We start from the raw sequence: 15,184 nt of genomic DNA on the forward strand, positions 1-15,184 counted from the left end.
GATGTTGTTAGGACCGTCTGTATCCTAACAACCATCTACCCACAAAGAGAATCACCTTATGAATGAAATCTACCTACAAAGACAAAGCTAGTCTGTAGCACCCTGACAGGCTACTCTGGATGGAGGAAGAAAGTACTACTGTTCTCTGAGAGGCCTTTTCTATCCTGCCACTGGGAGGGGGCTTGCAAATAAATCAGCCCATACCATGAATCATTGTCATGGGGGTCTGCTGGCTCTCAAATGCATTCACACTCACACAAATTCCAGCGTTCTAAGTATCCTGGGAAATACTTGGGAAACCCAGACACTGAGAGACATTAGCATGGTTAGCCAGGCTTGGGAGAATCAGAAAATCAAGGTCATAAAGTGAAAACAGACGCACACACCAATTCAAACTCCTGGCTTAGAAAGAAGGTCAAGAGGTGATGAGAGCAAAAGTTTCTGCCTAATATTTGGCTAAAACAACTGAAGTTTCCATACATTAACTAAATTCCAGCATCAAATGAGATAGAGAAACTGAAGGACTCCATAAAAATCTGCTTTTTGCTCCTTTTCCTGCTTCTATTCTTGCTAGGGCCTGCACCCCCACTTTACATATGCCTCATAGTACAAATAATGTATGTCCTCCTTGTAAGGAACAAGGAGTTAATGGTTTCTTTAGAGTCTTCCAGCACATTAGATAACATCTAAGGAAGGACTGGGCGAGAATGACCGAGTGAAGCCATCCTGTGCATATTCCAGACCACCAGCACTAGACATCTTGATGCCAAGATCCCCTGGCTCCAAGGAATAAGTGACTTATGGAGGACACCTGGACCCTTTTCCTTGTTCTGACTAGATCCTGGATGCCTGGGAGGATATGTACACCAGACCACAATCCTCAGTAAAAAGCCCAGATCCAAGCAAAGATGAGACTATCTTTTTCCTTTCTGAGTCTCTTGGATACTCTGTCTGTATTTGCACTCTTTCTATATCTTCAATAAACTCTGCTCTCATGCCCTCGCAGCTCATGTTTGATTTCTATCCTGCATGTAGACTCTCTTGGCTGGTCCTGTAGGAACGCCTCTGGGTCCTTGGACCCAGCCTGCCTACACCAAAAGGAAACATTTGAATTGAAGGTGTTCAGGACAGGGCCCCCCAAGAATGTGCCACTTTGGCATGCGGATTATTTTGAGCTGAAGGCACTTGAGACCCTATGGGCTTAAGAGGAAATTTTGCCCCTCCCTTAACTACATAGAAGAATCTAAATTGGGGGCCCTTCCCAGAATAAGAGTTATTAACAGAAAGAAATTTTACCTGAATGATCCATCTGCATGGCAGGGCAATCGTCTAATTACCAAATATCTGCTCTTCTTATCACCCTGTGAATAACATTCCTTTTCTGAAAGTCCCAAACCCCTACCCGTTTTTAGTTCAGAATGATACATATACTTCATTTTGCCTATCTTTCATGGCGATGTGGATTCCCCATACATATACTTACTAAATTCTATTTTCTCCTATTAATCTGTCTCATGTCAACTTGATTCTTAGTCCAGCTAGAAGGACCTTTTAGGGGACAGGAATTCTTTTTTTTTTAAACCATATGTTTTATTTCAAAAAATATATCAGGTTCTTTTCCAAAGAACATATACTTGAAATTTGTGGAATATTGGAATTTCACAGTTTTACAAAATTCAGGAACTGTCAACTTTCTTCCTCTCTTAATAGTTTATGTTCCTTATTTTTTTCTTCCAAGATTTTATTTAAATTCAAGTTAGTTAACATATAGTATAGTATTGCTTTCAGGAGAATTTAGTGATTCATCACTTACATATAACACCCAGGGCTCATCCCAACAAGTGTCTTCCTTAATGCCCATCACCCATCTAGTCCATCCCCCACCCACTTCCCCTCCAGCAACCCTCATTTTGTTCTCTATATTTAACAGTCACTTATGGTTTGCCTCCCTGTTTTTATTTTATTTTTCCTTCCCTTCCCTATGTTCATCTGTTTTGTTTCTCAAATTTCACATGAGTGAAATCATACAGTATTTGCCAGTCTCTGACTGACTTATTTCATAATACACTCTAGTTCCATCCACATCGTTGCAAAAGACTTCATTCTTGATGGCTGATGTTCTTTCAACTTTTATGTCACATCTTCTTTATTCATCAGTCAGTGGACATTTGTGCTCTTTCCATAATTTGGCTATTGTTGTTGATAATGCTGCTGTAAACACTGGGGTGCAGGTACCCCTTTTAATCAGTATTTTTATACCCTATGGGTAAAGACCTAGTACTGAAATTGCTGGGTCATAAGGTAGTTCTATTTTTAACTATTTGTGGAACCTCCATACTGTTTTCCAGAGTGGCTGCACCAGTTTGCATTCCCACCAGCAGTGTAAGAGGGACTGAAATGGTGGCATGCAATACCAGTATTTATCAACACTATTATTAATAAAGAATTTCTACAAAATGAACCTGCATTCTTGGTTCACCTAACATGCAAGTAATAGCTCCTTCACAATGAGTAGTACTACCATTTTGGATGAAAGTATTGACCTTTGGGCAAGAAGTAAATAGACACTGGAGGAAATTATGTTCCAATGCTTCAGGTTTTTGTTGTGCTGTTGTTGTTCCTGCTGATTTCTCAAAGTTAATTCTAATTCTAACATTAGAAACTATAACAAAACATTGATTAACATAACATTTATAACAGAACATTTTGTTCCCTAACTCTAGGATTTCTCAGATTTGGAGTAAAAATTAAAACTGAACTAAACACTGAACTGCTTCATGAAATTTGAAAATTTCTTGAATAATGTTTAGAAATTCCTTGACAGAAAGTATGTTCTTTAAAATTGATCTGGACATTCTGAAAAAGCTCTCCAATGTAATAGTTTCCAGTTGTTGAGGTTAGCTAATGTTTTTTGTTTGTTCATAACAAGTTTATAAAACTATCTTATTAAAATAATTGCTAAAATATCTTAGATTGAGTAATTTATATGTATTGGAAAGTTGCTAGAATCCTTGACTATAATCAAAGTGACTTAACTTTTTGTTAAGAATATTGCACAGACTTGGGAGGGTTTATTTTTTAGGTAAGAAATACGTGTTACCTTTTATCTGAGGTCCAGTATTTGATTTTGTAACAGCATAAATTAATCTAAATAAATTAGTACAACAAAATCTACAAATCAATGATAAAAATAAAAAGAGGATATATACTAATTGATTCGCAATCCAAACTATTTGATTCTCTTACTACAGTAGTTCCCCCTTATCTACGAGAAATACATCCACGACCCCCAGTGGATGCCTGAAACATCAGATAGTACTCAACCCTAAATAAACTGTGCTTTTCCTTATAATAAAAATTATGATGAAGTTTACTTTATAAATTAGGCACAGTAAGAGATTAAAAACAATAATTAATAGGGGTGCCTGGGTGGCTCAGTCGATTAAACATTTGATTCTTGGTTTCAGCTCAGGTCATAATCTCATGTTCATGTGTTCAAGCCCCACATTGGGCTCTATGCTGGTGGCACAAAGCCTGCTTGGGATTCTCTCTTTCCCTCTCTCACCACCCCTCCCCTACTCACTCTCTCTCTCTCAAAATAAATAAACTTAAAAAATAATTAATAATAAAATAGAGCAATTACAACAATATACAGCAATAAAAGTTATATAGAATATCGTCTCAAAATATCTTATTGTACCATACTTACCCTTCTTATGATGTGACATGATAAAATGCCTATGTGATAAGATGAAGTGAGATGAATGATAAGCATTGTGATGTAGTTTAGGCTACCATTGACCTTCTGACCTTATGTCAGGAGAATCATCTGCTTCCAGATGACTGCACAAGACTGAAACCACAGAAAGCAAATCCGTGGATAAGTGGGGACTACTATACTAAACCACTAACTGGGAAATAGTCTGCCTCCCTTAACCTTGACCACCAGTGCCTCTCATCTGAGCTTCTCTACCTCTGGTCACACCACTGTAGGAGCACAGTGCTCTGGAAGTCTCTCCTACCTGCCACTTATTATATCATTTCATCTGAAACAGGATTGGCCTTTTTCTCATTTTCCTCAGCACAAGTGAGATCAATCTCTAATTCTTAATAAGACCCTCTTTAAAAACTGGAAATAACAGGAAAGAAGAACAACCCCTAGAGGAGCTTCCAATCACTGGTCAAGGCCAGACCCATGAACGTCTCTTTGGAAGTCAGTACCCTGCCTCACTTCTGACTTGGCCAAAGAAATGACACTCTTCAACCCTGGAATTCCAGAACCCTGAAAGAGTCTGAGAGTCCAGGAAAATGTCTCCTCTCCAGGTAGTATTCCCACCTGGGACCTACCTCTAAGAATCTTCACTTCTGTCTCAAAATTAACATTGTCCTACTGTGGAAAGAAAAGAGGAAGAAAAAATGGTTCAAAACTTGTGGTCAGAATGTCTTTTCTGAGAAACAGTTATTTTGTTTATTAAAACACTTCATTATGCTATTTAGTAATTTATTTTTTTTCTATTATTTAAAAAGGGAGGCCCAGGATATGATCAGAAAACAGACTTGAAGGGGCAGCTGGGTGCCTCAGCTGGTTGAGTGTCCAACTCTTGATTTCAGCTCAGGTGATGATCACAGGGTCATGGGATCGAGCTCTGCATCAGGCTTCATGATAAGCTTGCAGTTTGCTTAAGATTCTCTCTCTCCCCCTGCCTTTCTCCCCCACTAGCACTCTATCTAAAATAAAAAATAGAAAAAATAAAACAGAGTTGGAGGAAGAAGAATTCTAAAATATTCTGCATAAACAAATGGAAGTGAAAAGAAAGACAGGGTAGCAATACTTGTATCAAAAAAATAGGCTTTAAAACAGAGACTGTAGGTGTGCCTGGGTGGCTCAGTCGGTTGGGCATCCAACTTTGGCTCAGGTCATGATCTCATGGTCCATGAGTTCAAGCCCCGTGTCAGGCTCTGTGCTGAAAGCTCAGAGCCTGGAGCCTGCTTTGGAATCTGTGTCTCCCTCTCTCTCTGCCCCTCCCCTGCTCATGCTCTGTCTCTCTCTCACAAAAATAAACATTAAAAAAATATTTTAAACAGAGACCATAACAAAAGAAGGACACTATATAATCATAGAGGGAACAATCCAACAAGAAGATACAACAATTGTAATTATTTATGCACCCAACATGATAGCCACAAATACATAAAACAGTTAATAACAAACATAAATGAAGTAATCAATAGTAACATAATAATAGTAGGGGACTTCAACATCTTAATTACATCAATGCTAGATCACCCAAATAGGAAATCAATAAGGAAACAATAGTTTTGAATGACTAGATGGATCTAACATTGTATCCTAAGACAGCAGAATACACATTCTTTTTTAAGTGCACCTGAATATTCTCCAGAAGAGATCACACATTAGGCCATAAAACAAATCTCAACAAACTCAAAAAGATCAGAATCATATTATGTATCTTTTCCAACCATAATACTATGAGACTAAAAGTCAACCACAAAGAAAAAGTCTGGAAAGAACACAAATACATGGAAGTTCAATAGCATGCTACTAAACAATGAATGATCATCTAGAAAATCAAAGATGAGATTAAAAAAAAATACACAGAACAAATAAAAATAAAAATACAAGAGTCCAAAATCTTTGGGATGCAGCAAAAGCTGTTATAACAGGGAAGATTACAACAGTACAGGCCTACCTCAAGAAACAAGAAAATCTCCACAAACAGCCTAAACTTACACCTAAAGGAGCTACAAAAAGAAGAGCAAACAAAACCCCAAACCAGTAAAAAGAAGTAAGTAATAAAAATTAGAGCATAAATAAACAAAACAGAACAAAAAAAAAAAATAATAGAACAGATAAATGAAACCAGGAGCTAGTTCTTTGAAAAGATCAATAAAGTTGACAAGCTTCTAGCCAGACTTATAAAAAAAAAAAAAAAAAAAAACAGAGAGAGAGAGAGGATTTAAATAAACAAAATCAGAAATGAAAGAGGAGAAATAACAACCAACACCAGAGAAATACAGGAGTTATAGGAGGATGTTGTGAAAAATTATATGCCAAAATATTGGACAACTTAAAGAAATTAATAAACTATTAAAAACATATAACCTCCGGGGCACGTAGGTGTCTCAGTCTGTCAAACATCCAACTTCGGCTCAGGTCATGTCTCATGGTTCATGGGTTTGAGGCCCATATCGCATTCTGTGCTCACAGCTCGGAGCCTGGAGCCTACTTCGGATTCTGTGACTCCCTCTCTCTCTGCCCCTCCCCTGCTCATGCTCTGTCTCTCTCTCAAAAATAAATAAACATTAAATATATACATATATTTATATAACCTCTAAAACTGAATCAGGAAGAAATAGAAAATTTCAATGGACTGATTACCAGCAATGAAGTTGAGGCAGTAATCAAAAAAACTCCCAACAAACAGAAGTCCAGGACTGGACGGCTTCACAGGTGAATTTTACCAAACATTTAAAGAGTTAATACCTATTCTCAAATTATTACAAACAATAGAAGAGGAAGGAAAGCTTCCAAATTCAATCTATGAGGCCAGCATTACCCTGATACTAACAACAGATAAAGACACTACAAAAAAGAGAACTACAGGCCAATTTCTCTAATGAACATAGATGCAAAAATACTCAACAAAATATTAGCAAACTGAATTCAAACAATACATTAAAAAAATCATTCACCACAATCAAATGACTTATTCCTGGGATCCAAGGGTGGGTTAATATTCACAAATAAGTCAATCAATGAGATACATCACATCAACAAGAGAAAGAACAAAAACCATATGATCATTTCAATAGGTGCAGAAAAAGCATTTGACAAAGTACAACATCCATTCATGATAAAAACCCTCAACAAAGTAGGTTTAGTGGGAACATACCTCAGCATAATAAAGGTCATGTATGAAAAACCCACAGCTAACGAAAAACTGAGGACTTTTTCCCTAAGATCAGGAACAAGACAAGGATGTCCACTCTCACTATTTTTTTCAACATAGTGTTGAAAGTCCTAGCAACAGCAATCCAAAAAAATAAAGGGCATCCAAATTGGTAAGGAAGAAGTAAAACTTTCGTTATTTATAGATAACACGATAGTGTATAAAGAAAACCCTGAAGGCTCCACCAAAAAATTCTAGAACTGATAAAAAAATTCAGTAAAGTCACAGGATATAAAATCAATATACAGAAATCTATTGCAATTTCTATACACTAACAATGAAGTAGCAGAAAGAAAAATTAAGAAAACAATCCCATTTACAATCACACCAAAAAGATTAAAATACCTAGGAATAAACTTAACCAAGGAAGTAGAAGACCTGTACTCTGAAAACTATAAAACATTGATAAAAGAAATTGACGATTACACAAACAAATGGAAAGATGTTCCATGCTCATGGATTGAAAGAACAAACATTGTTAAAATGTTCATACTATCCAAAGCAGATTTAATGCAATCCCTATCAAAATACTAATAGCATTTTTCACAGAACTAACGCAAATAATCCTAAAATTTGAGTGGAATCACAAAAGCCCAAATAGCCAAATCTTGAAAAAGAACAACAAAACTGGAGGTATTACAATCCCAGATATCAAGATATACTACAAAACTATAGTATACAAAACTGTAGTAATCAAAACAGTATGGTACTGGCACAAAAACAGACAGATAAATCAATAGAACAGAACAGAGAGCCCAGAAATAAACCCATGATTATATGGTCAACAATCTTTGACAAAGGAGGCTAGAACATGCAATGGGGGAAAAAAAAGCAGTATCTTCAACAAATGATTGCGGGAAAACTAAACAGCTACATGCAAAAGAATGAAATTGGACCACTTTCTTATATCATACACAAAAATAAACTCAAAATGGATCAAAGACCTAAACGTGAGACCAGAAACCATAAAAATCATAGAAAAGAACATAGACAGTAATTTGTCTGACATCGGCTATTGAAACATTTTTCTAGATATGTCTCCTGAGGCAATGGAAACAAAACCAAAACTAAACTATTGGGGGCACCTGGGCGGCTCAGTAGGTTAAGCGTCCAACTTTGGCTCACATCATGATCTTCTGGTCTGTGAGTTCGAGCCCCGCGTCAGGCTCTGTGCTATCATAACAGTTCAGAGCCTGGAGCCTGCTTCAGATTCTGTGTCTCCCTCTCAGCCTCTCTCTCTCTCTCTCTCAAAAAATAAACATTTAAGGGGCACCTGGGTGGCTCAGTCGGCTGAGCGTCAGACTTCGGCTCAGGTCATGATCTCACAGCTCGTGAGTTCGAGCCCCGCATCTGGCTCTGTGCTGACAGCTCAGAGCCTGGAGCCTGCTTCTGCTTCTGTGTCTCCCTCTCTCTCTGCCCCTAAACCACTTGCATTCTGTCTCTGTCTCTCTCAAAAATAAATAAACATTAAAAAAAAATTAAAAAAAATAAATAAACATTTAAAAATAAATAGATAAAAATTTAAAAAATAAACTATTGGGACTACATCAAAAGAAAAAGCTTCTGCACGGTAAAAGAAACAATAAACAAAACAAAAAGACAACCTACTGAATGGGTAAAAATATTTGCAAATGACATATCCAATAAGGGGTTAGTATCCAAAATATATAAAGCACCTACATAACTGAACATCAAAAAAAAAAAAAAACAAAAAAACACCAAATAATCCAATTAAAAATGGGCAGAAGACATGAACAGACATTTCTCCAAAGAAGACATACAGACGGCCAGAAGACACATAAAAAGATGTTCAACATCATTCATCATACAAATCAAAACTACAATGAGATATCACCTCATACCTATCAGAATAGCTAAAATCAAAATCACAAGAAACAAGCGTTGGTGAGGATGTGGAGAAAAAAGAACCCTTGTGCACTGTTGGTAATGCAAACTGCTGCAACCACTCTGGAAAATAGTATGAAGGTTCCTCAAAAAGTTAAAAATAGAACTACCCTATGATCCAGTGATCACACACTAATGCGTATTTACCCAAAATATACAGAAACACTAATTCAAAGAGATACATGCATCCCTATGTTTATTGCAGCATTATTTACAATAGCCAAATTATAGAAGCAACCTAAGTGTCCATCAACAGATGAATGGATAAAAAAGAAGTGGTGTGCGTGTATGTGTGTATATACATACTAAGAAACACTGCACATACATACTAAGGAATATTAGTCATAAAAAAGAATGGAATCTTGCCATTTGCAACAATATGGATAGATCTAGATGGTATAATGCGAAGTGAAATAAGTCAGTCAGTGAAAGACAAATATATGAATTGATCATATGTGATATTTACAAAATAAAACAAATGAACAAAGGAAAAAAGAGACAAAAAAAGACTCTTAACTATAGAGAGCAAATTGGTGGTTACCAGAGGGGAAGTGTGGGGGGGAGAATGGATGAAACAGGTGAAGAGGATTAAGAGTACACTTATCAAGTGGCTCCTGAATGGCTCAGTCGGTTGGGTGTCCAACTTCGGCTCAGGTCATAATCTCACGGTTCATTTGTTCGAGCCCCACGTTGGGCTCTGTGCTGACAGCACAGAGCCTGGAGCCCACTTCGAGTTCTGTGTGTCTCCCTCTCACTCTGCCCCTCTCCTGCTCTCATTCTGTCTGTCTCTCTCTCTCATAACTAGGTAAATGCTAAAAATAAATTCTAAAAAAAGTACACTCAGCATGATAAGCACTGAGTAATGTACAGAATTGTTGAATCACTATATTGTACACCTGAAACTAATATAACACTGCATGTTCACTATATTGGAAATACAAATGAAGTAAATAAATAAAATGTTCATAAGGATTAAGAAGGCCTTAATAGATTTACCTAATAGATTAAGGAAAGAGGGCTAGGTACAGATCACACAACCCAGGGAGAAAGAGGGGCCAGCTACCATCGTGGAAGGCTAATGCCAAGAAAAAGAGATGAGTGGTAAGTCTTTGCCACAGAGAATAATCACTTACCTTTCAAGACCTAGAATGAAAAATATCTTGTTTTGTTTAATGTGCTGGCTCAGGGCATGGCTAGAACTTTTCACCGAAAGCCTTTAGTTAAAAGTCTGTACCCTTATGACTTATTTGTGAGAAATAAAACAGGGTAATGTCCAGTGTGAGGTGATGGAATGTGGGAAAGGGTCAGCACGTGAGAGAAGTGAGACCCAGAGTAGATGAGTAATTCAGTGGAAGGACCGGAGGGAACAGAGCCTTACATGCCACATCACTGTCCCCAAGTCCAGGAACCCTCCAAGATAAAGGGAGGAGACACTGGGTTTCCCCTAACATAGGATGTTAGAATAGGATATTTTTCTTGAACAACTGAAAACATAGTGACCTCAGCAGATCATAGAGCTTTGGAATATCAGAAACTCCAGCCCATCCTTAGAGATGTGGTATGGCCTTCTGGTCCTTATGAAAGAATCTCAGCACAGCCCTGCTGCCTTTTTATTTCTTCTCTTACACACTCTGAGAAAAGTCATTCACTATGAATAAGTCCCCTGTACTTGAAAAAGAAATTAGCAATCCTTTTGTTCCTCTCTTCATACCTAAGTGAACAGAGATTAGTGAAAAAAGATAAAGCATTTGTTCCATCATGTTATTACTTCTCTAGAACAGTCTCCCCCATGTAGGATGTGTACTACTTAGAGACTGGATGAAGATTCACTATTGTGTGGAAAGGAAATATTAGAAATATTATGTGTTGTGTAATGTTCATAGTTGTAGTTCTCAATAGCATGTAAGTAACTGACAAACAGACACATCCTGAGAGCGTATGCCCACATTTTAATCGTTTACTTGATGGGACTGAATTGGAGACTATTGATGTTAAAAAGAAAGAAAGAAAGAAAGAAAGAAAGAAAGAAAGAAAGAAAGAAAGAAAGAAAGAACCATTCATTCACTCTAAATAAGAAATGATCTCAAGTGGATTTTCATGAAGGCAAATTTGTAGCTGGTAAAACCAGATCCTGAATTTACATGAGCCAACTTACTAGTCCATTTACTTTTAATGGGAGACAATTACTTGCTGTCTCCTGAACACAAGCAAAGAATTCCCACCTTCCAACTTCTAAACTGAATGTCGAATATTCGGACAACCCAACTTGCCCAAAAATGTAAATTCGCTTAAATAATTATTTTATCATTTCTTTATATGCCCTCAACAACTTTGAAAATCTTAGAGAAGGGAGAGCTGGCTGGCTAGTCAGAGGAGTGTCTGACTCTTGACTTCAAGGTCATGAGTTCGAGCCCCACATTGGGTATAGAGATTACTTAAAAATAAAATCTTTTAAAAAAATCTTAGAGAAATTGGTTCCAAATATAAGAAAAAAATATGCAAGAATTTAAATAATCATTTTCAGGGTGCCTGGGTGGCTCAGTGGGTTAAGCATTGGACTCTTGATTTCAGCTCAGTTCATGATCTCATTGTTCAGGGATTCAAGCCCTGCATCAGGCTCTGTGCTGACAGCGCTAAGCCTGCTTGGGATTCTCCTTCACGCTCTCTTTCTGCCCCTCCCCTGTTCATACTCTCTTTCTCTCAAAATAAATAAACTTAAAAAAATTAAAATAATCATTTTCAAGTGGCTTGTTTTCGCTACTGTTATAAAAATAAAATTATGACTGGTAAGAAATCTAACAAGCAGAAAGACAAGCACTGGAACTGTAGTTCCACAAGGGCACTAACTCAAAACAGGTTGAAATGTTTTCATATTTTTAATAAACATTTCTCCTGATTACAAAAATATGTTATAAATGTTGAAATTATTTTGACTGCATTTTTAAATGTAAAACTATCAAGTTTTTCAATGTGACATTTTTCTGTGTACAAAAAAAAAAATTCAAGGGGCGTCTGGGTGGCTCAGTGGGTTAAGCGTCCGACTTCGGCTCAGGTCGTGATCTCGCGGTCCGTGAGTTCAAGCCCCACGTCGGGCTCTGTGCTGACAGCTCAGAACCTGGAGCCTGCTTCTGATTCTGTGTCTCCCTCTCTCTCTGACCCTCCCCCCATTCATGCTCTCTGTCTCAAAAATAAATAAAAATTTTTTTAAAAAATTCAATTATTGTAGATGAAACTAAGCCATAGTTAGAAAATACTATCACCACCAATAAAAATAATCTTGAAAACAATAAAAATATTAATAGCAGCTAAGACTCATGGAGTGCTAATTATGTGCCAGGCTCTGTTTTATGCACTTCATATGTATTAATTTAGTGGTCCTGAACTCAAGCTGCCCATTATGGCCATTAGAATTGCCAAGGGAGAATAACAAAGAAAACGATGGCTGGATTTCACCCGCAAAAGAGACTGACCCAGATGGACTAGAATAATAACCTGGACATTGGTGAATGTAATGTGCGGCCAGCATTGAAAACAAATACATTAACACAATCCCGAGAACAATCCTGGAAGGAGAGAGTAATTATCTCTGTTTTGCAGCAAGGAAAATGAGACACATGATACACAAGCAACAGGATTTGAACCCCATTCTATCTCCAAAACTTGAGTTTTTTACCACTAAGCTCTACTACCCCTCAAAAACCACAAACCACTTAGTACTTGAGGGAGTGGTTTCATTCACATGGTATGCATAAAAGATCATTTCTATAATTTCTTTGCTGTTAGATTAAAAAAAAACTTTGGGGCTGTCTGAGTGGCTCAGTCAGTTAAGTGTCCAACTTTCGATTTTAGCTCAAGTCAGTATCTCATGTTTTGCGGGTTCGAGCCCAGTGCTGTCAGCATGGGAGCCTGCTTGGGATTCACTCTCTTCCCCGCCCCACTCTTGCTCCTACACTCTCCCACTCTCTCTCTCTCTCTCTCTCTCTCTCTCTCTCTCCTCTCTCTCTCTCTCTCTCAAAATAAATAAATAAACTTAAAAAAAAAAAACTTTTGCATAACCTTGGCTATAAAAACAAACAAGGCTGTGATCCTGGAATTACTCTGCTTTGCACATGACTGGAAAGCTGAGCAAGCCTTAGCCAGTGCTGAAATCGGGATTTCACTGTTTACTAAGCGTGATCTCCCCGGTTGGCTAACTTGGTGTCCCAGAATCCCTCCTGCAGTCAGCTGTCTCAGGGTTGGCCTGTACTTCTTCCTCACCCTTTATTTACCAAGAAAGTTCAAATAAATAATACAGGTACACACAGCAAACAGGAAAAGTTTCTTTTTTCAGCTGATATTTCCCCTCCAGGGCAAATAGGCTTGAAAGTTCAGAAGCCCTTTGCCAGCAGTTTTCCTCATTGCACTCTTCACCTATTCTAGCTCAAATAGAGGGTAATAAAATACTCATTTAGTTTAAAAAAAAAAAAAGGCAGGAGGGGTAGTGGGGAACGAGAAGAAAACCCAATGCTGTGTTACCAAGAGGTTTATCTGGCTACCAGTCACATGAGTGACAACCTTGCATAAAGTAACCTGAATCTTGTCAGACCACAAAGCATTCTTCCTGCTGGCCAGAGGTGGCCTGTCTCAATGCCAAAGGCAAGAAATAAGGTGAGTAGAATTTAGTTGGGAGAAAAAAAAATAGATGATAGCACTCTATCTATTTACAGAGGAGAAATACTACCCTCTGAAATGCCGGGGGCACAGGGTGTGACCCAGGCAGTTATCAGCTAACATGAGATGTGGAGTGTAAGGTAGGGGGGTTACACCAGTGACTTGGCAAGGAACGAGGGAGCAGAGGCAGAGTCACAAAGTGGCATCCAGACCTTCCACACCCTGTGGGGTCTGTGCCACTGTTCAAATAAGGCATCTCATGGTATGATTCGATCAAGGTGTTTTAGACAAGAGGACATGTACTGAGCACAATCCACAGCCCTCTGTGCTAGGTGCATGTCAGTGTCATCTCATGTGACCCTCACAACAATCCTGAAAGAGGGGTATTATTATTTCCCAGCAACATTCCAGTAGTAAATAGGTAGAATGGATTTGAAATGAGGTACATTTGCTTTTAAAACCTTCCACTCTGTGGCACACTATCTCTACCCCGGGCTTCAGGTTTATTTGGTGCAACCAGTCTTAGTGAAGGCACTTCTGAGCCACCAGCAGGGAGGAGCACAAGGCAGAAGCTCCTTTGCTGGCGGGAATCGGGTTGTTCCCTAAGACTCTAAAGCTATGTGTAACAGTTCATTTCTGTAATTTTTTTGCTTTCTCGGATTCTGCTTCTTGACTGGCTCCTGCCATCTCCCCTCACATCCTAGGCAGATGGCAATGCCCGCCCCTGGTCACGTGCCAACTACTCTCAGAAAATTCTCCCACCCCAGAGAGGCTCCAGTCCACTTGACATAATTGTCCCAAAGCTTTTATTTCTGCTCCAACAGCGGAGTAATCAGTTCATGGGGTCATTTGGCCTTTTGTTACCCCCTTTTTGTAGCTATTCTCTGGGACTATATGATTAGCAGGTCAGGGAGAGACTTCTCATTCATTCAGGAAGAATGTATAGAGTATATACTATCAAGGGGGAAATGTTCTAGGTGCTGGAGACATAGAGATCACTAGAATTGAGTCCTTCCTTCCAGTGCCCTAGGGCTCTGCTCACTTGTTACAATGAGTACTGCCTGGAGACAGAGTCCCGAATTCTGAGCAAGAGTACCTGATTTCCTCATCTGTAACTTCCTTCATGGGAGAGCCAGGGCAGGAGCCCAAAGTCGGCAGTTTGACTCAGAATTGTTCTCTTTATTCCAATTATTTGGTGCTGTCTTCCAGAGGCTTCTGGTCTGAGAACTGTACTGTGTTTCCTTCACCCTACCTCTTTTTGGGAGCCAGACCCCTTTACAAAAGGTCAAGATGACAGGATAGGTATGTTAGGGCAGTCAGTGCCCTCTGATGAATGGAAACGGCTGCTCTGTTCGAGCAGCAGGTTGGAGACATACCCAAGGAATAAATAAAATGAATCGACAGTAAGAGAGGGTGAGAGAGAAAGAGGAAGATGGGGAGAGAGGGAGAGAGGAAGAAGTGGAGGAGGCGTAGGGGAGAAGGAAAGAAGAGAAAGGGGGAAGAAGAAGAGGAAGGAGGGGGAGAGAGAGATTTTTCAGACAAAGTCCTTAGGCAGGATTGTTATTTGCATTCAGTAAAAGTCCTATTTCTCCTTGATTAAAAACCCACTTAATATTAGAGGGGGTGTGGCATATTTATTCACTGTTATTTCTTAGCAG

The 15,184-nt window shown here is 38.6% G+C and overlaps 1 protein-coding gene across 4 annotated transcripts in view; it reads right to left on the reverse strand.

The window, feature by feature from the left end:
* The window catches only part of EGF (epidermal growth factor), a 105,089-nt gene that overhangs the window by 88,706 nt on the left and 1,199 nt on the right, over positions 1–15,184 (reverse strand). The window lies entirely within an intron of this gene.

The sequence above is a fragment of the Panthera tigris genome, chromosome B1 (genome assembly GCF_018350195.1).
Source record: "Panthera tigris isolate Pti1 chromosome B1, P.tigris_Pti1_mat1.1, whole genome shotgun sequence".
Classification (NCBI taxonomy): domain Eukaryota; kingdom Metazoa; phylum Chordata; class Mammalia; order Carnivora; family Felidae; genus Panthera; species Panthera tigris.